The sequence below is a fragment of the Ambystoma mexicanum genome, chromosome 9 (assembly GCF_040938575.1).
Source record: "Ambystoma mexicanum isolate Mex_15411 chromosome 9, UKY_AmexF1_1, whole genome shotgun sequence".
Taxonomy (NCBI): domain Eukaryota; kingdom Metazoa; phylum Chordata; class Amphibia; order Caudata; family Ambystomatidae; genus Ambystoma; species Ambystoma mexicanum.
In genome coordinates, this window is record NC_090931.1 from 360,055,513 (window position 1) to 360,078,666 (window position 23,154).

The 23,154-nt window shown below is 45.6% G+C and overlaps 1 protein-coding gene across 2 annotated transcripts in view; it reads right to left on the reverse strand.

Annotated features, from left to right (window-relative positions):
- Positions 1–23,154, reverse strand: part of MKS1 (MKS transition zone complex subunit 1) — a 927,592-nt gene that overhangs the window by 152,835 nt on the left and 751,603 nt on the right. The window lies entirely within an intron of this gene.

Sequence of the window (23,154 nt, forward strand, 5' to 3'; positions counted from 1 at the left end):
GGTAAATAGTAGTTATTATATACGTTATCTTGACGAGAACTGAGCAACGGTGTTCCGAGGCACAACGAAGCGCGGAAAAACGGAACTGAGCAACGGACGCTGCGCGCGGCCTTTATAGGCAGGATGACGTCGACGTCGGCACGGAGGCCGTCGAGGGTCATCGACTCGGCGATCATCGACGCGCAGCGCCCTCTGGCGAAAAAATTTTCCGAGGCCAGCAAAGCTGAAGGATTTCTATCTAAGATAAGGAATACGTCGGAGGACACAATCCCTTCGAATGCTTGTTTATATGTCTTTCTAGTTCCTCTTGTCTTCATGTTCAAAGATGGCAAACAGTATGGATGTGAATGGTTCAAATGTATCTAGTATCTTAGAATTTTATGAAATACTATTGAGGTCACAAAGGAATGTGGACGTGGATTTCCTGGGCAGTGAGGACATTGTAAATTTAGACATGATGGTAGATGCACATGGTTTTGCAGCAGCCATACGAGGAAAGTGGGGAGAGAGAGAGAGATCTGTAGGAATTTGCTACTTCTGCTCTCTCATCCCCCATGCTTCTGGTGTCCGTAGGGCGTTTATCCCGGATTAAATAGAGTTAACAGAGGCACTGTGTCTAGTGCACCTAGCTTTGTGCAGGGTCTGAGGGCAGTTTCAAGGGCAATCAGTCACAGCACTTATTTTACCTATTGACAAAGAATGTTCAGTTCCAGATCGCAAAGAGCAGAAGAATTTTTGTTGTTCGCAAAGAATCCAGTTGAGGTTAAAAGGGGCCATTATCATCAACAACTGATGGGAGCAAGGGGTGAAGAGTTGCAGAGCTGAGGGGATATGGGGATTCATAGAAGGGGTGGCATGTATATATATATATATATATATATATATATATATATATATATATATGTAAACCAAGAATGTGGAAATGTGTGGCAGAAATAATTAAAGTATCTGACATGGCTTAAGGAGCCAGAAAACTCTTAAGGATGTGCTAGAAGGTTCTCTGTTATACTGCTTGGCAACAGGCTCGAGTCCTGTCCTCGTTCTGCGGGACGTTCTAAAAGTATGATGAAAAGAGGACTAAGAGTACCATTGTCACCAAGTTGAGTAACCATTTGGAATAGTTAGATCACTGACTTCGACCAGAAATGCTCAGCTTAGCCATCATACTTGTCAGAAGTACTACCCTCTACTTCGGTGACTTTGGACGTGCAATGCTGCAACCTACATTAAGAGTGGTTGTCACCAACAGCCAGATGTACCTGGGATTGTCATTTCTGCCAACCAGGGTAATAGGGAATACCGGATTTATAGTCCCCCTCCATGTTGGACCCCTCCCAGGTCCCCATTCATTAATACTGGGTATAAAGTCCTTACCGGCCATTACTGTTCAGAAAGAGTTTTGTAGGCTTTCCTCCCATAGACTTCTATCAGACACCCTTTTTTTAGCTTGGACTCCTGACCTAACTTTTGGAGGCAAGTAAAACCTTATGCTTTACTTCCCTTGCCTTTTTGTACATTCATATGGGGAAATGGAACAGTCCATAAGACCTCAGTACTGAGAGACTTTGGGGCTCATTACAAGTATGCCGGTCCGGAAACAACGGTGCTGGTAAGCTTACCGGCACCGTTGTTTCTGGACATGCATACTACAGGTCTTCCTGCCAGAGCCGACGTGCCCAACAGATCTGACTATGCCGGGCACAGCGGCCCCAGTAGGCAGACTGTCACTGAAGCACTGCCACCATTATTAACGTTGCCTGTGCTTCCGTGGTCCCCACTCCCAAGGAGTCCTATGGGACTGTATGGAAATGGGGAACAACATGTTACCGGGAAGTCAGGCGCCTGTAAATATTTACGGGTCCGGCGCAACCCACCGGTATCACCGGCACGATTACTGCCGGACCCGTCATGAGGCCCTATGTCTCACTTAGTTAATTTCTTATATTGTTACAAATACACACATTACACTATAGTTAAGTGCCGCTACAATACTTTATATCCTCAAAACATTTTCTGAAATTACTCTTTGATTTTCTTTTACAATATGCCTAGGATGAGATGGTTGCAGCACATATTTGTCTTCTGTGCTTTATACTTTTTACTGGTGTACTTTCTCATTTACTGCAATGGGCTACTAAAAGGTGGCTAACACTCTAAAATGGCCTTGCCATGAGGCTTTTGATAATACTTTGTCCATATTGTTTTCTGGCTTTCTTCCTGCCTTTTAGGGTCTGGAATTGCTTTACATCGGAAGCCCTTTACCCGGCAAAGAGGAGATATGTGTGTGAGCCAGGATATGGGTGCTGGGACTGTCTGGTGCCAGTGCACATCCTGGTGTCTGAATGTCTGTTGCTGGGCAGATCTTGCGGCAAGTGGCTATCCATTACCTTTGGTGCAACAGAGTAAGCTCTTGCATAAAAGGAGGACTCATGCAGCCATTCTTCCGATCATCATTGGAGCCAAGTTCTCTAGGATAGTGTCTCAGAATTCTGGGAGAACACACACGCCACCTCGGTATGCAGCAGCTCCTGTTGTACTGAGTGTGAGCCAAAACAAAGGTGGGCCATACAATACAAGAGCCATGAGCAAAGGTTTAGGTAAATAACAGACTTATGCCAATTAGCAATTACATTGATGTGATGGGACACACTAGGACCACTGAATCGAGAATATTCAGTAAATAGAATCGTTATCAATCTGAATGAGGTTAATGACAAAAGGTTCTACAATACAGGAATACATTTATGAGAGACGTCACAATTTCACCGTCCTGATGAACGTCAAAACACTTTTGGAATGAGCACAATATCAGTAGCTCATAGAGGCCGGAACACATTGGGTTTCATTCTAAGTCTGGCGGTCCAGAAATAAGGGTGCAAGTAGCAATGTACCAGCACCCTTCCCGGACCACTAGACTTCGAGAATGGCTGCAGGGGCCTGATCTCCCGGCAGGTCTGATCTGCCGGGAGTACTGGCCCCTGCAGGCATGTTTCTCACGGAAGCACCAGCACCATTAGCAACGGAACTGGTGCTTCTGTGACTCCATGGGACTAGGGGGACAGTTCCCGTCGCCTGACATCCTGGGCCGCCGCGACTTGTAATGTCCCGGTGGCACCGGGATAGCAGGCGGTGGGAACGGTGTTACGAGGTCGGCAGCAACCCGCCGGTAGCACCAGCGGGTTATCACAAACCTTGTAATTAGGCCAATTGTATTGACGACATCTTCATGACAGTGCCTAAAAGCATTGGCAAATAGTCTGCAATTCATTTTTCTGAAACTGTACATCCAAAAGAATGGATGATATAGGGTAGATAAAAAGAATGTATAACCTCCCAGTAAAACCATATTAAGTGAAATCTAGAGAGAATCTTCTTTTTGCCTATGTCAGTTGTCAATATTGTGAACACTATTTGTAGGTCACCACAGTTTAAAATTGTGAATACTTGTGTGTCATCACAGTCTTGAGTCTTGCTAGATCGATTGTACAAATGGTGTGATGAAATCACATTTAAAAATAAATTGTTTTACACTGTTTGTGATGAAATATTGTGATGTTCCAAGGCAATCCTGATCAGTTAGTGTTACGCTCACCTGGCTCCCACAGGGGCGTCGATCTGAACTGGACAGCTGCGGTCTCCACCAAAGTGACGCGTAGTGCCGAGATGACGGACTGGACTGGCCCACCTAGCTTCGTTTGCTTGGCCCGTAGAAATATTCTTCTGCAAATGGAGAAAGGGAATTAACCAACCGTGGAGTTGAGCGTTAACGCCCCCCACTCGCGCTGATCTCCCCACTGATCACCTTTGATGCGCCCTCTTATAGTCTCACCTGATGGTTTGAAAAGATGAGCTCTCTATCCTGCATTGAGTGTAGGGGCGCGTAGATAACCAGTTTCTTCACTGGCACGAAGGAATTTGCGAGTTCCAGAACAATACTGACTCTGAGATTCCCGGCAAGACGCCGTAAGTATGTAGTTCGTAAGAGTTCAAATGTCTGACTTTCACTCTGTCCAATTCCTTGCAGGTTGCAGCTTGACCCTAGCGAAGAGTTCCTCGTGGCAACCGGTAATATTCAGGTAAGGATTTGTATTATCCAACACAGTTCGATAAAATAATGTCAATATGTAACCTGTTGCTTTCTCCCGTATTCAGGCGCTGAGAGAAAGTATGAAGTCTCAGGGAATAATGCCTCCGGCGGTAAAATCAGGTAAGTCTATTGTGGTGATGAGGTTTCCCCTTGTTTGTGCCTTTGTTTCACCGTGCTGTCCTTTTGTTTCCCCTTAGGGGCTGGGGTTTGGCGAGAATGCAGTGGAAGCTGCGCCGACCCGTGAAGAGGAATAGTAACCCGGTGGTAAAATCAGGTAAGTCTATGGGGGGTAACCAATATTGCCTCTGTGTATTCCCTTGGCTCACCTTGCTGTCCTCATCTCCCCTTAGGTGCCGGAGTGTGGCGGGAACATGCAGAAGGATGCGGTGAAATGTGAAGATGCTGCGAAGGCCGGTGAGTTCAGTGCGGCACTGCAGCAGGCGAGGCGACGCACATAAAATAACTTCTTTCTTCCAGCTCGAAGGCGCGATGGATCGGGAATTCAGGTAAGGATCAAAGGTATTGCTCTTGTTCTAACCTTTTCTCCTTCTTTCTCCCTTTTTCTAGGAGCTCCTGTCTCGAGGCGGGCGTGGCAGAAGACTGGATGCAGACTTGCAGGCACGGTGAGCGTTACTCTGCTGGTTGCAGAATAACGCGAAGCGTGTGCTGCTCTTCGGGCTTGGTTTAAATAGCCTCCAAAGTAGTCCCAGGTAAGTATTCCTCCCCAGCCCCACCCGAGTAAAAAAATAGTCCCTAAGTAAAGCAGTCCCTTCCAAGCCTCTTTTGGCTTGGAGCTCTTGCAGCATGGCCTGCATCAGGTAAGTTTTAATCTAGGAGCCTGGCGCCTATGGCGCCAGGACTGACTCTCCATATGAGCCTGGCGCCATAGACGCCAGGACTGCACCCAAATTGCCCCTAGCAGGGGTTGTTGGGCTTGCTTGGAATGACTTGATGCCTGCTTCCGGGGTTGCTGGACTTGGTCTGGGTCCCCGGGGGTAGGCATTATGACAGTTAGTGTTGTGTGATTTATATGAACTTGGGAGAACAGGGTCATTAGCAGGTACCCCTTTGTTTGTATAATCTAAGAAGAAGAGCAACACATTTATGACCAGAGGATGAGACCCCTGCAGCTGACCCTGCTCCTCTACCTGATCTCAAAAATATCCTTGTTGGTGCTTTGACTGCTGGACTGGTGGGACAACCATTCTTGGCCCCTGCTTGAGGATCTGTACCTTGTGAGCCTTCGAAAGTGTCAATGGACCAACTAGTAGACTGACCAGCTCTCTTCTGGGCTACCTCGCTGCAGCTGTTGCTGTTGCTGCTCCGAATGCATCTGTGCAACTTGGAGGATCTTCAACTTGTACAAGATGCATGCTCCTGTTTTTCAGCCTTGTTGCATCAACGGTGCCGTTGCATCAACATAAGCGGTGTTTTCCCTTGGAAGATCGCCTGTTGCCGCTTGACCGTGGTGACTTGCGTTGCAATCAGTCTCCTTTGCATTTTAGGGCTGTCCTGAAGTTGCCTGCTCCACAGAAGTCTTCTCCCTCTTCTTCGTTTAGGTGTTAAACTGGAAGCTGTTTTAAAGTGATCCCCATGCGCTGCGACCGAAACTAAATCCTGTGTCCGAAAGTGGCCTCTGTACCTGTGACCCATGGGACATCCTCGACCAAACCAAGAACAAAAGACTGTATCCCCAACAGATTCTGGAACTTCAGCAGTGGTCTCTGGAGACATTAAAGTATAAATTGATATACCTGTCCCCCAACACCCCTGGTGCCACATAGGGCTATATGGGAATAAATGCCTGTGCCCTAAATATATCTTTCCTGACTTTTGTCGTTGGAGGTCTGCTTAAGGATTGCTTCCTCGGCCTAACCTAGTGACTGGGATTGAGCAAGTTTAAGTACCTGACCTTTACTTAACTGTTTTTTTAATCATAACCACTGGTATTGTCCAAACCTCTCAATAAACCTACTTGAAAAACATAACTTTGGAACCAATTACTTTAGGGCACAAGGAAAGTATTAGGAATTCGATTTTCTAGGAGTAAATTATTCCCCAAATTTGATGGGGGATAGCCTTATCGGGAAACGACTCTTGAGAATGAAACTGCAGCTGAGGGTGCGGGGGTTACTGTCACATATCGCCCATGGAAAGTATGGAGGAGATGGTCGATATGGAAGAAGGACTGAATTATTCCATGCAACGCACAGTGCTTTCTAGTCTTCCAGTATTAGCCGCCGTAAAGATCAGCAGATTAGAAGCACCTGTGCGTTGCAACTTCCTTACTTTGTTCCCGCAAGGAAGTTTGCGTACGCTCCCTCTTGTGTTCCCTTCCCGGTGTCTGTCTACCTTGTTGGTTGTTTGTTTGTGGGTTGCGTCCCACTCGAACGGCTCCTTGCTTCCTTCCGTTCTGGACTGCTTTCCTCTCCGCTTGTGCGGTGTCTGTCGCCGTTACCTGTTTGGATCTCTCTCCGCCATTCCTGCTACTGCTGTACTCCCTACCGCGCTGGGCGGTTCCTCAGCTTTCATTGTTTTCTGTGAGTGGTGTCTACCGTTGGAACGGTATGTTCCCGACACACACTTCCTTCCTTGTGTACCACTATATCCGCGTGTTATCCGCACGCCAACTGGACCTCTACCCGGACAACAGGCAATTGCCAACTATGACAACAACCAGTGCATTCTGGTACTTGAAGGCAAGACTACTCTTGCCTTCACTCTAACTGGATTCCTCTACGGACTACATCAACTACCATCCATATCAAGATCTACCAGGGTTTTTTCATCCGGTTTTTCCCTGGTTTGGGGTAGGCTCCCTGGAGTCCCCGCTGCCGGGCACATAGCCTCTTTGGCAAAGTGGACTCTAGGCGAGCCCGTCCTTCTATCTTCAAATCCAAGAACAAGATCGAAACCACCTCGAGAGAAAAGAAGAAGGAAAGTTCTACAGACGAATCTACTGCGTCTCCAACAGATTCATCAGGTGAGGAGTGGGCTAGTGGGGCTAGTTGTGTAGACACTGTACTTGAGCAACCTGTCAAACCTGAGAGATTACAACGCCAAAAGAAGATCGCTAGCTTCAAGCAATATCAGGAAACGGCCAATACCATACAGGCTCCAACTGTGGAAATGCAAAACCTCAGAGCGGATAACACCGCTTTGAGACAGCAAGTTCAACAGAGAGAAGACACCAAGGGAGACTTACCTCCCATTTCCCTACCATGTGGAAAATTTGAGGGCAACCCAAAAAAGGTGAAGGAATTCCTCTATGCTTGTACAATACATTTTACCTTTCGCCCTAAAACATATGAGCTGCACAGGGCTAAGGTGGGATTTCTGATTTCCAATATGGTAGGTAACGCTCTATCCTGGGCAACTCCTTTGGTGACCGCTTCAGATCCAGCCTTAAACAACTATGGCACCTTTGTAACACATCTGAAAACAAGATTTGAAAGACCCGAAGTCTTCTATTCAACTTTTGAGAATCTACTAGACATTCGTCAAGGAACCTTGGACCTACAAACTTATGTCACCAACTTTCAGAAAGTAGCAACTGAAGCCGGATGGCCGGACACGGCTCAACAGGCCATTTTCCGTCGCTGTCTGCATGAAGATTTAAAAGACGAATTGGCAAGAGTGACCAGGCCTGCGCCTTTCCAGGAACTAGTGGCCTTAGTTTTGCAGATAGACTACCGTATGTACGAAAGAAGAGCAGAAAAAAAAGAGACCCCGTTCCTTTTCTGCCCTACCTAGCCTACCCCAAACACCTGAAAAGACACCCACTGAAGAACCTATGCAGATAGGAACAGCAAGAGGACCGCTTACTGCATGCGAACGAAAGACGCAAAGATCTCGGGCTGTGCATGTACTGTGGCTCCAATACTCATTTGTTACGGGGCTGTCCCGAGGTACCTCCCAGAAGACAGGGAAACGAAAGACCCCGACCTTGAACAGGGAAAAGGAAGGGGTAAGTACAATTAATCCCTGTGCATTGGCTCAACCCGCTGTAATTGACAGCAACAGTCTAATGGTGATCAAGATTCTTATTGACTGGAACATTGGAAATCCTGTTGAATGTCTAGCCATGTTGGATTGTGGGGCAGCTGGTAATTTTGTGGACGATAAGTGGGCCCTGGAGCATCAGATACCAAGGCACTCCAAGATACGACCTATCCCAGTTGAAGGGGTTGATGGTACCCCGTTAACCTCCGGACCTATCAGTCAAGAGACACAGGCATTAAAGGTCCAGATGTCCAACCACCATGAATATCTATCCTTTGATTTGATAAGAGCAGCACATTTTCCTATTATCTTGGGCATACCATGGCTTCGAAGACATAACCCAAGCATAGACTGGTGTCGGAACTCGGTTGAATTTCAATCCCATTACTGTTGTCAACATTGTTTGATTCCAGTACCTGCAAAGCCGAAAGTACAAACAATGGTACACAAATCCATAAACAGTGTCGGCAGCTTGATACCTGACCAATACCAAGAATATACTGATGTGTTTTTAGACACTCAACCACGGAATCTTCCACCTCACGGAAAGGAGGACTGCAAGATCGAACTGGTTCCAGACGCAGAAGTACCGTTTGGAAGAATGTTCCCTTTGTCACTACCTGAAAAGGAGGCCCTCAAGGAATACTTAGCCACACATCTAAAGAACGGACTAATCCGGGAATCCACCTCATCGGCAGGGGCATCCCTTTTCTTTATTTCAAAGAAAGGGACGACAGAATTAAGACAGTACTTAACAGTCTAACCATAAAAGACCGGTATCCCATGCCATTGATGAAATACATTATAGAGGCTGTCCAAGGAGCTCAAATTTTCACCAAATTAGATCTTAGGGGAGCGTATCATCTTCTGAGAACCCGTGAAGGAGACGAGTGGAAGATGGCTTTTAGAACACCACTTGGACATTACGAGTACAGAGTCATGCCCTTTGGTTTAGTGAACCCACCCTCCCAGTTCCAACGGTTTATGGACAAAATATTTGCGGATGTCCTATATTCTTCGGTTGTAGTATATTTGGATGATATACTTGTTTTTTCCAACACTCTGAAAGAACACTGCCAACATGTTCAGGAAGTACTACACAGGTTGAGAATGAACAGTGTTGGCAAAACCCGAGAAGTGTGTCTTTGAAGCTACAACTGTATCTTACTTAGGATTTATACTCTCAGCAGACAGTGTGCAAATGGACCCCTCCAAAACACAAGCAATAACTCAATGGCCAGTACCCACATCAGTAAAAGACAGAGATTTTTAGGTTTGGCCAACTTCTACCGTAAATTTATACCCAACTTTTCAGACATCATCTTGCCTATTACTAATCTCTTAAAGAAGGGTGTTACATTTATTTGGGACCAAACGACAGAACAAGCTTTCCAAAGACTTAAGACAGCTTTTGTGACTGCTCCCATATTGAGACAACCAGACCAGTCCTTACCTTTCATTGTGGAAACCTATGCTTCAGGTGGTGCAATTGGGGCAGCACTACTACAAAGGAAGGAGGATGGATTGGAACACCCCATCGCTTACTACACTCGTACGCTTAGCCCAAGTGAAGGAAATTACTCTGTCTTGGAAAGAGAACTCCTGGCTATTAGGCAAGCATGCAAAGAATGGAGACATCTATTACAAGGAACCATTCATCCTTTTCAGGTTCGTACTGACCACCAAAATCTGAAGGTACTCCAGAAGATGGAATGTCGCAATTCCAGACATGCCAGATGGGCCTATTTTTTCTCTCAGTTCGACTTTGTGCTGACATCCTTACCTGGAAAGGACAACCCCCTTGCTGATGCTCTCTCACGCAGTCAAGGAGAAATTGGAGGTTATCAGGGTCAAGAGATCCTTTTAGCAGGGAAGCGGTTTGTTAATACCCTTAACACTTTTCGGCAACAAGTACAATCCGCCCAGAGCAAGGAAAAGGACCCTCTAAACAAGGGTATTACTCAAAGGGGAGAACTGTTATTCAAAGAAGGGTCGTTGTTTCTGCCTACGACCGACTTACAAGAACAAGCAATGGCCTGGTGTCATGATGTACCATTAGCAGGACACAAGGGGCAAAATGCCACTTTAGAATTGGTTTCTAGACAATTCTGGTGGCCCACGATGGCAAAAGATGTCAGGAACTATGTTGTCTCATGTCCTGTATGTGCACAGAATAAGTAAACATATTGCAAACCTCTGGGTCTTCTACAGCAGGAAACCCCTCCAGAAGGTCCGTGGCAACACATCTCCACTGATTTCATTGTAGACTTACCCGTTTCTAACGGGTACTCAGCCATCATGGTCACAGTCGATTTATTCAGCAAATTGGCTCATTTCTCACCCTTAAAAGGATTACCCACAGCAGGCATTACTGCAGAGGTGTTTTTGAGAGACGTGGTCAGATTACACGGGCTACCCCAGACCATAGTATCTGATCATGGCTCACAATTCACATCAAAATTCTGGACTGTTCTATGCAAATCTCTAGGGATAAAAAGATCCCTTTCGTCTGGGTTTCATCCAGAAAGCAATGGACAAACCGAACGTCTCAATGCCACTTTAGAACAGTACATCAGGTGTTTTTGTAATCAAGAACAGAGTGATTGGTATCGGCTTCTGCCCATGGCAGAAATTTCATACAACACCTCCAGACATTCCTCTACAGGCATGAGTCCCATCTCATGCACCTATGGATTCCATCCCCGACACATACCTCTGTTTGGTCAGAATTCTTCTAATGTACCCTCCGTTGATCTGCTCATGAATACTCTGCAAGATCTCCACAGGAAGACAAGAGCCAACCTCGAGATGGCACTTCAGAAGAGCAAAAGGTGGGCGGATCTCAAGAGACAGCCCAACCCTGAATGGGAAATTGGTACCAAAGTATGGTTGTCAACCAAATATCTACCCAGGTGGATACACCGAGCAAGTTCTCTCCCCGCTACATTGGACCCTTCCGGATCACGGCTAAAATTAATCTGGTAGCCTTTCGCTTGGCTCTGCCAGCCAAACTACAAAGAATCCATCCGGTGTTTCACACCTCATTACTGAAAGAATACACAGAGGACCTACACAAAATAAAAATAAAAAAGACAATCAGATTCCAGCAGAAAGAAAACACCAAGGAATACGAAGTCTCCAGACTCCTTGATTCCAGGTACAAGAATGGCACCTTACAGTATCTGGTACTATGGAAGGGGTAGCCAATGTCTGAGAGCTCTTGGGAACCTATTAAACATATACCAGCACCTCGGCTCATTCAGAAGTTCCATCGACTGCACCCGGGAGAACCAGGAGGAAGTCTACTTAGAAGGGGTCATACTGTCACATATCGCCCATGGAAAGTATGGAGGAGATGGTCGATATGGAAGAAGGACTGAATTATTCCATGCAACGCACAGCGCGTTCTAGTCTTCCAGTATTAGCCGCCTTAAAGATCAGCAGATGAGAAGCACCTGTGCGTTGCAACTTCCTTACTTTGTTCCCGCGATTAAGTTTGCGTACGCTCCCTCTTGTGTTCCCTTCCCGGTGTCCGTCTACCTTGTTGGTAGTTTGTTTGTGGGTTGCGTCCCACTCGAACGGCTCCTTGCTTCCTTCCATTCTGGACTGCTTTCCTCTCCGCTTGTGCGGCATCTGTCGCCGTTACCTGTTTGCATCTCTCTCCGCCATTCCTGCTACTGCTGTACTCTCTACCGCGCTGGGCGGTTCCTCAGCTTTCATTGTTTTCTGTGAGCGGTGTCTACGGTTGGAGTGGTGTGTTCCCGAAACACAGTTCCTTCCTTGTGTACCACTATATCTGCGTGTTATCCGCACGCCAACTGGACCTCTACCCGGACAACAGGCAATCGCCAACAACCAGTGCATTCTGGTACTTGAAGACAAGACTACTCTTGCCTTCACCCTGGTAGAAAAAACCCTGGTAGATCTTGATATGGATGGTAGTTGATGTAGTCCGTAGAGGAATCCAGTTAAAGTGAAGGCAAGAGTAGTCTTGCCTTCACTTTAACTGGATTCCTCTACGGACTACATCAACTATCATCCATATCAAGATCTACCAGGGTTTTTTCATCCGGTTTTTCCCTGATTTGGGGTGGGCTCCCTGGAGTCCCTGCTGCCGGGCACATAGCCTCTTTGGCAAAGTGGACTCTAGGCGAGCCCGTCCTTCTATCTTCAAATCCAAGAACAAGATCGAAACCACCTGGAGAGAAAAGAAGAAGGAAAGTTCTACAGACAAATCTATTGCGTCTCCAACAGATTCATCAGGTGAGGAGTGGGCTAGTGGGGCTAGTTGTGTAGACACTGTACTTGAGCAACCTGTCAAACCTGAGAGTTACTGTCCCCCAAAACCCCCTCTGGCAAACCCATTGGCCAGGTGGAGTCAGGACTCGGGCTTTGGGCCTCTTTAGCATGCATCCTCTTCAAAAGCCCTCATGGGGCCAGTCCAGGCGCCTATGGCGCCAGGCTCATACACCATGAAAAACAATGTGCTTGGGAACTACTTTATTGTATTGTCAGCCAACATGGAGGCATCCACATAGCTTGGTTCATAAGAACCAAGCTATGCGGTCTAATGTTTTGGGTGTGGTAGCCTAGGGACTACCTTACCTGGACTATTTTGTTGGGGCTATTTAAACCACATCCGAGCAAGACAACACGCTTCGCGTTACTTTGCAGCGTGACGCTCACCGTGTCCAGCTTTTCCCTCGAACCTCGGAGAAGCAGAACCTGCAAAGAGACAAAAGGAACATCATTAGCAGCAGCATCTTACTTGCAGTCTTCATCTTTAAACACTCGCAGCTACTGAGAACAGCTTCCTCGAATCTGCACACCTCCCGGACAGAACGACATGAAAGAGGAAGATAGAGGCAACATTAAAGAAAGCAGTAGAGACATTTACAAATTACGAACTGCTCAAAAGGCTTACCTGGCTGGTCGCCTCTCGGCTGGCACCACTCCGGACATTCCACTTGCGCTGAAGAACACCGCGACCTAAAAGGAAGGAAAACACAGGTTAGCAAAGGCAAGACTTTGCAGCGCTGCACATAGCGCTTACTTTCCGCATCATAGCGCTCTTAATGCGCCATCATTTACCAGCGGGGCTCAACCAAGCCAGTTCGCCACGCTGAAGCTCCGCATCCCTAAGGGAGAAAAAAAGAGACATTTTAAACAAAGAAAGGCATGCAGGATATCAACAAAACTAAAGAACAGCAATAAAACCTACCTGAACAATATCAAACGGGGCAGCGTCAGTGAAGTAACTGGACCGCATTCGCCCATGAAAGACAACGCGGCCCTGCAAAGAAGGCAGGACGGAGAGCACGCCTAATTCTACCACAAGGTGAGGAGAGGGCGCCAGAGGGGCTGAAATCATACGGGGGTGGAGGGAGGATACTTCACCCAGTCGGTCAGTCTTGAACACAGTCCTCCTGTATTTTCAGGCAGAAACTTCCCCGCAGACCACATCAGGGCAAAGCTGAAGCATACCAGCGAGTAACGCGGCTGGGTGGCATCCCTGTGGATACCAGGTGAGCGTAACAGTTACTTGTTTAATGAACAAGTATAAATGCCCTCCCCGACTTGATTGTTAGGGTGTATAACATACAGGCAAAAGCAACAGTGAAATATAGGGCTTCACTTTGGGGAAACAAACAAGATCCAAGAAATAGTTATATTTGCCCAAATCAGCAGCCAATTATGCAACACATGAAGGTCAAAGCGATATACAAGACTAACAGCAGCTAGAGGGTTTAGGCAAATGAGAGTGTCAGACTTGCTGCGTTGTGAAGAGTATTAGGGCCTCTGTCTCAAAGTTTCCCACAGAGAAATACAAGTAAATTCACTGTGCGAGCCTTGAAGCCACAGGTGTTGGTGTTGTATCACAGGAACCAGGCGCCGTCGAAGACTCCAAGGCTATTGGAGGCAAGGTAAGTATTAGCCAAACAATCACAGTACTTCAATTAGTAATTAACGTAAGATACCAAAGAGGCTTACCTAAACCCAACAGGGAATGACTCGGGATCGAGGGTTGTGGTGCAAGGGCAGCGCAATCAGTTCCTGCAGTCTGGCACACGATGGGAGTGCCGACCGTCAACACCCGCAGGATTTGTGGAAGGTGCGTGGTTCTTGATGAAACGTAGTATTACTGAAGGGTCAAACCAGAGACAGGTCCCAAAGCAATCCAAAGGTCAGTAACAGGTGATCGTGATCACTTCGACAAAACCAGGGATGAGGCAGAGGCAGTCCGTGATCCGTTCTCCAAAGGTCATAGATATAGCAGTTCGTGTAGACAAAGCCAAGGGGTAAGAAGTTGCAATCCGTGGTCCGAGAGCCGAGGTCAGTAATCCGTGAGACTTGATCTTGAAACGAGACGCTGAACAGTGTTGCAGGAGAACAGCTGTGAAGCAACGAGTGGTTTGAAATGGACGGCTTTATACGCCGCCCTGGTCACATGATCGGAGAACAAACCATGTGATCGGCAAAGCGTCCCGTAACCAGGAAGTAATGCGATCAGCTGTTCCAGCCCGTAGGCAACCTCCAAGGAAGTTTCCAATGCAACCGGGGAGCCCAATGAGGACAGCAAACGCCCCTGCCCCGTAATAAGGACTGTCTACGCCTCCCTCGCACCACAGGTAACCTGAGACCATGAATTGGGTATGGGTGTAACTTGAGAAGTCTAGCTATCCCATGTGTCTGGGATTTACCGAGTTTAGGCAAGTCAGTCTCCCTACTTCTAATGGCCTGGATCTTGTCGGTGTCCCTTCCCCGCATGACAGAGCCCCCCTAAAGGCCCACGACCCCATGGGCAGGAAGGACGGGACATGTGGAAACGAGCGACCAGGCGAGGGGCATGGACATCACCCTCAGGAACCCAACAATGCTCTTCAGGGCCAAAACCAACCCAATTCACCAGGTATTGGAGACCACCCCTGAAAAAACGGGAACCCAAAATGCCTGCGACCTCATACTCCTCCGACCCACCCACAGAAACAGGACCAGGGGAATCCCGAAGACAGGTAGGAGCGGGACAGGGCTTCAAAAGGGAAGTATGAAACACAGGGTGGATGCGCCAGGAAGCGGGAACTGCAAGACGAAAAGCCACCAAATTGATCACCTTGGCAACCCTATAAGGGCCCACAAACCGAGGCAACAGCTTCTGACAACCAGGCAATCGGAGATGCCGAGACGAAAGCCACACCCTATCCCCCACAGCATAGGTAGGAGACCCCACACTCCGTTTGTCAGCTGTAGCCTTCGCGGACACCTCAGCCTCCCGAAGATGGGTAAGCGTCCGGGCATGGACGGAGGCCAAATCACGTGCACAGGCAACAGAGGCTGGATTGTCAGGAAGGGCGAAATCAGTGATAGGTAAAGTGCGAGGGTGCTGACCTTACATGACATAGAAAGGAGAGGAGCCGGTGGATGAATGTGGTGCATTATTGTAGGCGAACTCAGCGAGATGAATGACACTGAACCAGGACTGTTGATGCTGCAGAATGAGGCAACGTAGATATTGCTCCATGTTCTGGTTCACCCTCTCAGTCTGGCCATCCATCTCCGGATGATAGGCTGACGAAAAGCGAGAATCAATCCCCCGGAGACCGGTAAGTGCCCACCAGAACCGAGACGTGAACTGGGGCCCTCTATCTGAGATAATGACAGTCGGTAATCCAAACAGACAGAAAATGGATTTGAAGAATATTTTTGACAATACAGGGGCCGAGGGAATGCCAGAACAGGGAACAAAGCGAGCCAGCTTGGAAAAGGAGTCCACCACCACCACCCATATTGTATCAAAGCCCTTAATGCGTGGAAGGTCTGTTACGAAATCCATCGTGATTGTATGCCACGGCCTCAGTGGTACGGGTAGTGGATGTAAAAGCCCCACTGGACGGCCGCGGCGATGCTTGCATTGAGCACAAATCGCACACGTATTGACATAACAATTGACATCCCTTGTCATGGACGGCCACCAACACCACCGTCTGAGAAGTGCCAGCGTCCGTTTCCGACCCGGATGACCATTAATAGCACTGTCATGGGACCACTCCAAGGCGAGGTTACGGGTGTCCATTGTGGGCAGTAGTAGTTTGTTTTGGATGAATGGTAATCCGTCCCGTATCACTGGATCCCATTCAGAGACTTGTTCAGGGTGTTGTGACACCCAGGAGCGAATGGACGAGAGAAGCGGGGGTGGTGGTGTACAGAGACAGATGACATGTTGGTCCAGTAGGGTTTCAGGGAAGACAGGTAAGGAAACCCCACCAGAGGATCTTGATAAAGCATCCGCTTTCCCATGAGACAAACCCGACCGATGCTTGATTTGGAAGTCATAAGCCGTAAAGAATAAAAGCTAAATCCTGGAGATTCCGATCTGTGAATACCGTGATTTGGTGTTTTGCCCCTAGCAGATGACGTCACCAGACTTGAAAGGCATCCTTAAAGGCCAATAGCTCCTCTGTCACTGTGTAATGACTCTCAGCAGGGGAGAATTTTCGAGAATGGAACGCCACAGGGTGGAGTTGACCAGACGAAGGGCAATATTGGGACAATACAGCACCAAGACCAAAAGATGATGCATCGGCCTCCACGATGAATGGAAGTTCTGCATCCGGGTGCTTCAGGACGGGGCAGTAGTGAAAGCAGATTTTAACGCGTCAAAAGCCGCCTGGTGGTTGTCCAACCATAAGAAAGGCACACTGGGACTAGTCAGGGCCGTAAGTGGCGCAACAAGAGATGAGAAACTTTGAATGAACCGCCTATAGAAATCCGAGAATCCCAGAAATGATTGGAGGGCCTTAAGGTTCTGGGGTTTAGGCCACTCGAGTACTGCTCGGACCTTGGAATGGTTCATGGCTAGGCCGCCTGGAGTGATATGAAACCCTAGGAATTCTACACTGTCAGTGTGGAACTGGCATTTCTCCGGTTTGGCAAAGAGGGCATATTGGCGAAGACGTGACAAAACCTCCCGGATGCGTGTCACATGCTCTTTTGGTGTCTGTGAAAAGATAAGAAGGTCATCGAGATAAACAGCAATACATACGTCCAGCAGGTCATCGAATACTTTGTTCATAAATCGTTGAAACGAGGCCGGGGCGTTGCATAGCCCGAACTGCATGACCACGTACTCAAACAAGCCGTAACTAGTGCAGAACGCCGTCTTCCATTCGTCTCCGGGGCAGATCCTGATCAGATTGTACGCCCCACGGAGGTCCAGCTTAGCGAATCCGGTAACGTGGGTCAATCGATCCAATAAGGGGGTGATCAAAGGGATTGGGTAACGATTCTTTATGGTGATGTTATTCAGGCGGCGGTAGTCCACACAAGGACGCAGATCACCCTCCTTTTTGGGCACAAAAAATATGGGGCTGGCCGCCGGTGAGGTGGACGGGCGTATGTGACCAATTTTTAAGGCTTTTTGAATGTATTCCTTTAGAGCATTCTCTTCTGATGGGGACAATGAGTAGATCCGACCTGAGGGAATGGCAGAATCAGGAACCAGATCAAAAGGATAGTCATAGGGACGGTGAGGGGGAAGGACTTCGGAAGAACCCTTATCAAAAACCACTTGAAAATCTTGATACTCCGTAGGAATGCCTGTTGCAATGGCCCCCACTAGGTGTGAATCGGCGGGAGAAGCAAGGTCATCTCTCACTGTAAGCTGCGCAATGGCTCCTAAAGCCAACGATGGAGAATCAATACTCTCAGGTGCAGTATGGCCTGGATCACGTCGGTGTCCCTTCCCCGCATGACAGAGAGGGCTTCCCTCATGCAATGTATTATTTGTGAACTGTAAAAAAATGGATGATGCCCGCAAAATCCTGTGGTTAGAACATATAACAGCCTAATGAGTATTAAGGCACAAGCACTTTGCCAGTAACCAATTGTATTGGATAAAAAAGTTGCATCAGAAATAGAAACTGCTCCCAGCTGTTCAGGCTACAGAACTACATGAAGCCAGAGAGTTCTGAATCAACTCGAATTGTAGCCATGCAGTCATTTCAAGTCCATATACCTTTCAAGCTAACCTGACATGGAGTAACAAACCATGCGATAGGTGGTTAATCACAAGGGCGTGTTTTAACATTCTACCATTAAAAGCTACTATGGCAAAGTAGCCTGATCAGCCAAGGGAAACAAGCCTGCTATGTAATCAACCTAATGAAGATTTGCTGCATTTTGTATTATTTTGTCCTGCTTATTTGCACATCAGACAAACTATTTTGGTAGTTTTAAAACAGATTCATTTTAATCCATGTCAACTGGCCCTCCTTTTCTTGCTTATGGCAAATTTCAAACATGTTAACTGTGCTTTCTTTTTTTTTTGTTGAGAGAAGCTTACAAGATAAGGAAGAACGTTTGGTGTTTTAGCATGGTTTTTTAATTGTGACTAATGTAAAGTTGTGGGCAAACTGTTTCTTTCATGTATTCTATATTGATTTATTGAAGGAAATGTTTGTATTATACATTGTTTTATGGAAAACATTATTTTTGCCGAAATAAACATATCTATCGATCTATTGAGTATTAGGGTAACTGTTCTGGGGTTATTCTGTAGTGTCTTCACTAAATTGCATGCATCTGATTACTTACCTGTGATATACTGGTCATTGAATCATATGCTTTCTTTCTTCTCCTAAGTGTGAATGTATATATCTGTTTTATATAAAGTGTGTGACAATATTTGACTAAAGGTTTACTTGCTTAGTGTAGATTTTAAAGGCCTACTAAATCATTACATATGTTTGCACTTAATGGTCTAAATTATTGGTGTTCTGTGTGGACTCATTGTAGCCCTGGACCACATTCAAAGCCCTGTTGAGATTTCACCTTGCCACTCTGCTACCTTACCTTGATTGGGTTTGGCTATTATCAGTGTCTTCCTCTTCATCAGAGCAGGTTGGCCTCCCAAATGATTTTGGAAGTCCATCTTAACAGCTACCTTTACATTTGGTGGTGTAATCTCAGCATGGGACACCTATCTGGGGGTCTCCTGAGATGACAAAGATATGTTGAAACTAGTTCGAAAATAGAGATTGAAAGTTTTCTTTGATGAATTAGACACAATGGAGATTGGAGAGAGAGATCCAGAAGAACTGCAAGAATTCAGAACAAAAACACCTTCATGCCACCAATAAATGTTCCGTCCATAGAAATTTTTCACACACAAGTGCTCAATGATTTCAAGAAGATTTAATTTAAACAGCCCAAACATTGCAACCTGAAACCTAATGAATTCAATTTTTGAAGGGACTGTTTGGAAATGATAATATTACCATACGACCAGCGGACAAGGGGGCTGCACTTGTCCTTATGGATAGCATGGGCTACCATAACGAATGCATGAATCAACTGAGGAACACGGATGTATATTCAGAAATGGATGGTGATCCTACTGTAGAAATATTAAGGAATCTTGAAGAATTGTTGAACAAGGCGGAAGAATTAGGTTGGATAAGAGACCAGACGAAATAATTCCTCACCAACAAACACCTGAGAATTCCCAACTTTTATACTTTTCCAAAGATACATAAACATCAAAGGAACCCACCAGGTAGACCCATTGTCTCCCGTGTGGACAGCTTATTACAACCATTATGGCAAAATATCGACCAATTTCTTCAACCATTAATACAGAAAACTGACACCTATATTAAGGACACCACTCATTTTCTAGAAAAATTGAAAAACATCAAACACACAGAGAACTCAATTCTATTTACAGTTGATGTAAAGAGCCTGTACACATCCATCCCGCACAATCTAGGTATGGAAGCAATCGAATGGCTATTATTGAAAGAAGGTGATCTGAAAGCTATTAAGGAATTTATACAAGCAATATTACAACTCATCTCTGAAAATTCCTATTTCCAATATAAGAACAAATTCTTCATACAGACATCTGGAACAGCCATGGGTGCATCCATGGCCCTGACATATGCAAATACTTTCATGCATAAATTCGAAAAGGACCATGTATTAGAACACGCCATATGGAGAAATTATATATCTATGTGGGTTCGATTTATAGACGACATTTTCGGTATCTGGATCGGTACAGAAGAATCATTGAAAGATTTTTTCATCTACCTGAATAGTAATGACCAACAAATACAATTTACACATGAGATTTCAAAAACCAATATTCACTTTTTAGATGTTGCAATTCAAGCCCATGAAAACAGTTACCTAACAAACATCTACAGGAAAGAGACCGATCGTAATAACTTATTGCATCGCTTGAGTTTCCACTAACAGAATTTGATCAGAAATTTACCCTACAGTCAGATGAGGGTAAAACGTATAGTGAACGACAGAGTAACATGTGAGAAAGAAATTGAGAACATGGGTGAAAGATTCATAGTGAGAGGGTACAAACCTCTAGAGATAAGTGCAGCAAAAGAACGTTTAGCAACTTCTACTGATAAACCTACAACGAAGGAAAAAAGTACACCTCCCCTGGTTTATGTATCATGTTATTCTCTACAGAGTAATAGAATCAAGTCTGTAATAAAAAAAAAAAACTGGTGCACATTAACAAATGATACAAGAGTGGAACACTTGTTCAAAGAGATATCCACGTTTGCCTACAAAAGGAGTGCAAATCAGAGATAAACTAGTGAAAACCAGACCTGCAATGAAAGGACTTGAAACCACAAGAAAAGGAACATACCCATGTTTACATTATAGCAATTGCAACTTTGTAATTAAAGGATACCCCATCGACCACCCACGCACGGGAAAAAAGATCAAACTCAGATGTTATGCTACCTGTGATACACCGAACATAATATAAGGGATCAAATGCCCGTATGGCATTTACTATGTTGGCCAATCGAAAAGACCGGGAAGGCTGAGGTGGAACGAACATAGATCATGTATTCGAACCAATAATGTGAACTCAGCAGTGGCAAGACATTGGAATCAAATGAAACACAACATCAGCCAGATGAGAATACAAGTCTTAGAAGTCATCAGACAATGTAATGCACAATTTGCGGCACCGTAATTAGCACCTTCCCCATTCCCATTGAGCCCTATGGGGCAAAAATGGGAATGGGGAAGGGCAATGGGGGAAAGGGGAATTACCGCCCCACCAACCTTGGAATAGGGTGGTAATTCCCCTTTCCAAGGCGGTGCCGGTATTTTACCGGCATGGACCAAGGTGCTAATAGCACCTTGGTCCACCGCCATCCGTGTAATGAGGCCCATTGACTAGTCAGAACTTAATACTTAAAAATCCCCAGTGGGTCAGCTGCCCCAGGGTCACATGGTATGTCCCACAGGGAATAACCTCCATTGTGGGACGTAAGGCAGTGCCCAGGAAGAACATCAGACTGGCACTAGAATGTTAGAATGTGTTCATAAAATGGAAGAATACTATGAGTGTGACCAATAGTCAGACACATCTTTGAAAGCAAACAATTATAACTATTATGTGATCGGAACTATGTTATGGTGTGGTAACATTAGAAAAGAGAGTATGAGGAAACATGTCTTTGAACATGACACGATGAGGCTGTGAAAAATTGGTTTTACTAAAGATGCTATGAGTAAAAGATTTCTAATCAGTAATGTGCCTCACTGGTATTAACAACCATGTGGGGATCAGAATAATCTGAGTGTAAATACTAGGAGAAACAATAGGAGGAAGATGTTTCACAACAAGACACTACCATACTGGTCGTGCTCATGCGCGATAGTGAAATATAGTAAGCCAATTGCGTGCACATGCACTACCCAACACCACGATCAGCCGCTCGCAGGGAGCGCATTTGAGTCATTATATTGATTCAAATAGTATTGAGAGAGCCGTGAAGAATAGTAGTTGAGATATAAATATCTCCACAAGGTATATGGTAATCATAATAAGCTCACTACTCACAACGCGCATCACGCATTCGCAGTGAGAGTAGTGTCAGATATACGCACACAGTTCGGACGGCAGCTCCAATGAGCAGCTCGTCCTTGGCAGTACGCGGAAGACAGAGATAAGCGGTCACCATGGAACTTACTAGTAACAGCCAAACAAGTAGAACTAGTGACAGACTGCGTTTTAGATATTTTTTCAGAATGAACGAGCTGCACAGATTGCTATCTGGTAAACTGTGGGAAGTCTCTCTTTGTCTACATTTAATTAATACCGTATATATCCAGTAAGTCGGAGTGTATTGAAATACAATCTTGTGATTCATTTATGCAGGAGATTTGAAAAGCTCTGGGTAGTTGAAGCCCTACAGGTAGAGAATTGTATTACTATCACTGTGGTCTATAACAAATACAAGATGGCATAGCAATATATTGACAATGGAATTCCTTTTCTCCTATTAATTTGTTTTACCTCGTCTTTGGATCAAAACTATGTTTGGGTATGTATTTTTGATTTACCTATTTTCAAAAACAGTGGTGAAAAATAATTAACAGTGCCTATAGCCCTGACGATGGACGGAAGTCCGAAATGCTTTGGCAAAGAATGATTGGGCACAGATGAGTCGGGCAGAAAAATAAACAACATCTGTTATTTGAAATACCATATAACAAGCTCCAGTTTTTTAATTTGTGACTGAACATTATTGTCAGTAAAGTAAATGAATGTACGAAAATCGAATTTACGATAACTCCGGAAAGAGGATTCAGAGTGAGCACACTCAGGAACGGAAGCAATCCATCATATTTTTTTCAAAGATTGGTAGCTACCCCATTGCTTTGCAGGAAACTTAATTTGAAAATATTATGACTAATATTCCTGACTAAGGTGCCAACTATAACATTCAGTCCAGTGCTTACAGTAGAACTTTGATGGACTTCTAACACCCCAAAGAAATCAGACCATGCCTCCGATAAGCAACCAAGGAAGCTTTCATTTTCACCAGATGTGCATGCATATGGTTGAAGGACAAAATAAAAGTCAGAGCAGGACATTGCACATTCAGCCTTAAGCGGCCCAAAGTCAGGGTATGCCTATATGTTGTAAAGTTGTTTTGCAAGGTTTAAGTACTATTAAAAGAGCCTCAATTGATGTTAATGTTAAAGGATATTTGTACCACGCACTATCATCACCGGAGTGG